Source organism: Eurypyga helias, unplaced genomic scaffold, assembly GCF_000690775.1.
Source record: "Eurypyga helias isolate BGI_N326 unplaced genomic scaffold, ASM69077v1 scaffold10001, whole genome shotgun sequence".
Lineage (NCBI taxonomy): Eukaryota > Metazoa > Chordata > Aves > Eurypygiformes > Eurypygidae > Eurypyga > Eurypyga helias.
The window spans coordinates 12,385-15,803 of record NW_010232735.1 but is presented as its reverse complement, the minus strand read 5'-3'; the positions used below and the strand labels follow the sequence as shown (position 1 = coordinate 15,803).

Below are 3,419 nucleotides of genomic sequence, written 5' to 3'. Positions count from 1 at the left end.
GCGGTTCAAAGCAGCCCATCTTTTCCTAAATACTGCGAAGACATACAGAAGTCAAGCGACTGATGCATAATACCACTGTTACTTGAAAGAAGTGGGAGGTATACCTCCTCCCCACCCCCAGTCCTGGTAGGAAATTGCTGATTCTGTCTCAATAGCATCTTCATCCTGCATCAGAGCCTGTGCTAACTGATGAAGAAGGGGGAATTCACAGAGACTGCTTCAGGTGTTGAGCATAGGTGCGATAGTGACCCCTGGCTTAGGAACCCAAGTTGCTTGTGGTCTGCAGAGAGATGTCTGTCTTAAAAGTGTCTACACCAGGTACTTTATAGCTGGAACTGTGTGGCAACTTTAGAGTCCTCTTACACTCTTCAGCGTCCATCTATGACACCAGTGTAGTCTTTTGTGAGTAATCTGTCACTCTCTTCTGCCCATGGGACAGCTCTACAGAGACTGCAGCTGTTTTGCTCTCCTCTTTCAGACCTTAGCAAAACTTCCTGTGGAGGGCTGCTTTTTTTCCACCCCCCTCCTCATACAGCTTAACAGGGGATCAGATTTCTGAAATGAATGTTTAGAAGGCTCCTTGGTCCAAATGTCACCTCCTTGTTTCAGCAGTGAATCATCTAATTTGTTTCTATTCTCCATCCCCTCCCAAGATGCACGGCCACTTACCTTAGTGCTCAGCTCAGCGTCCAACTCCCACTTTGGGTAAATGAGTCACCTAAATGAATACTTAAATTACAGTTGAGCGGTCCACTGACAGGCACCCACATTTCTTAAATCATCGATGTGAAGTACTGTCAACAAAAACTCTCCAAAGTATCTAGTTCAGTTTATAAAGAAACTTCTTGTCCTTGTCCTTTCTGTGGTTTTTGTCCTACCTATTGAGAATGTTGTCTCAGAAGCACAGGAGAAAGGAAATTAAATAGAGTGGCAGGTAAACTGAGGAGAAGAGGTATTGTAATGGAAGAACTTACAGGTAGATTCTTCAAAATTAGCTGCTTTTTTTTTTTTTAATTTGCTTGTAAGCATTTCTCAATGTGCCTTTAAGAATCTAGAATCTGATCTTGTCATGAAAACTATTGCTGCACTAATAGTCAGGCTTTTTTGAGGATATGAGCTGCTTGTGTCTGTAAAGCTTGTAGGTTCCCTGATTTGTACAAGTTAGCATTGTGCATGGAAAAATCCTGTTTTAAATGCTATTACCTTATATACACTGGAAATAACCTACACTGTTGTTCAAAAAGATTTGGAGAAGCTGAGTAGGTAATTGGGTTGTACCTAGGATAACCCCTCGTGTATTCTTAAATTATGATTTAAGTGATTGAGAAATTAAACTATGAAAATTAACGTAAACGTTATATGGGATTGCAGAGTGCTGGTGGTCTGTAATGGAAGAGCTGACAGAATACACACTCCGATTGTGATTTATAACAGATTAAGCTGTGTAAATGCAGCAGTTCTGATGTTGCCGTTCATAATGAAATATATTTAATTATCTGGTAGCTTTTTGGCAATGACCCTGTAAGCTGATGTTCTAGTCCGCATGCTAAGTTTTGCTCGCTTACTCCAAGCTGTTCAGTTTCAGCCTGAGGGTGTTCGTGGAAGAGCTGTCTGTAACAGAAGCTGCTCTACCTATCGGCAGAAGATCAGTGTGCAGGGATAGATACACAGGTGATGGTGTATCTGTCTGTCTACCATAGCCTGCTGAAAATCAGGTTGTATTCTTGTGTATATCATAGAATCACAGAATGGTTTGGGTTGGAAGGGACCTTAAAGACCATCCAGTTCCAACCCCCCTGCCATGGGCAGGGACACCTTCCACTAGACCAGGTTGCTCCCAGCCTCATCCAGCCTGGCCTTGAACACTTCCAGGGATGGGGCATCCACAGCTTCTCTGGGCAACCTGTGCCAGGGCCTCACCACCCTCTCCGGGAAGCACTCCTTCCTGATATCCAATCTAAACCTCCCCACTTTCAATTTAAACCCGTTCCCCCTTGTCCTGTCACTACAGGCCCTTGTAAAAAGTCCCCCCCAGCTTCCTTGTAGCCCCTTCAGGTACTGGAAGGCTGCAGTAAGGTCTCCCTGGTTGATCTCCTCTCAGATATGTAAAGCACAGCTTCAGAATGGGAAGGAGGTCGGCTCTATCAGTGTTTGTGGTAGATGTTTGGGGAAAAAAACCCATCTGTTGGGCTCTGGCCTCAACATTAACCTTCTGCAGCGCCTGTGATTCAGGATGGGTAGTCTGCGCTTCCAGCTCTCCTGCATCAGCTCCTTTCAGATGACTCATGCCTTTGGAGAGCGCAGTGCGTTCGGTTTAGTCCGGTTGGAAAAATCATCTCTCAAATGTTAGTACGTTAAACTGAGATTTAAAAGTACTAACTTTAGTCACTGTGCCTCTTGATTGTGGTGTTTCTGGGTGGCTCACAAGGCCATAAACCTGCCTGCTTTGGTGTGTGGCAACCCCAGCTGTGGGACGAGGGTGGTTGTAGCAAGGTGTTGCTTGTCCTCTACAAGAAGTATCCCAAGCAGCCCAAGTGTTACTGTCCCTTCGCTCAGAAGGATGGGCTTGTGGTAGTATCAGCAGGATCAGTGCCATGCAAAATAGCTGTAACCCACACTCCAAAAAAAAAAAAAAAAAAAAAAGGAGGAAATGAGCCCACTCCGTTATAATTACATCATTTATCAGTACACTTGTAAAGGACAATCTGTTTCCTCGTATCAATTCTCTGGCTCATCAACCATCCTCTCTCAGTATGAACTCTGGCAAATCTCTCAGCAAAGCTTTCTCCACTGTTTTAAAGTGAAATGGTACAAGAAACGCTCTGCAGAAAATCATCCACACCTGCCTCTGCAGAATTTTTGTTCTTGATTTTGAAGAAACACACCCATTTTCTTTTAGTTTTGATAAGAACACACAGCAACTGAGGCAGGTACTGGAGATCGTTGCTCCTTAGTACGTGTACAGCAATGGAAAGGGGAAATAGCTAAAGTGTATTTGGTACCAATACTTCATTCTCCTGGCCACCTGCTTGGAAGAGCATAGATCTCAACTGAGGACAGTTCTGCTGTCCTCTTTACCCTTTTACTGAGTCAGGATAACTGCAGCAAGAAAGGTAAGTGATCGCGTCATTCACAAAGGAGGCAAAGCTGAAAAGCAATGATAGAATTGTCTAGTTGGTATAAACGATTATTGTCTTTCCTCTGATGTATTTCCCACTTATCAGTTTGGTCTTGATCAGCAGGTTGCCTAACTTTGTCATGTCTCCAAGTGAGTGAGTCTTGAAAATGATAGAGGGGAATATCCTGACGGTTAAGTGGTCACATGGAGAATATAAGTGAAAAAAACTATTGCTAAAGAATCATAGAATCACAGAATGGTTTGGGTTGGAAGGGACCTTAAATATCATCTAGTTCCAACC

The 3,419-nt window shown here is 43.6% G+C and overlaps 1 protein-coding gene across 1 annotated transcript in view; it reads left to right on the top strand.

Moving 5' to 3' along the window:
* AGPAT3 (1-acylglycerol-3-phosphate O-acyltransferase 3) overlaps positions 1–3,419 on the top strand; it is a gene marked incomplete at its 3' end in the record, with an annotated part of 15,744 nt that overhangs the window by 409 nt on the left and 11,916 nt on the right. The window lies entirely within an intron of this gene.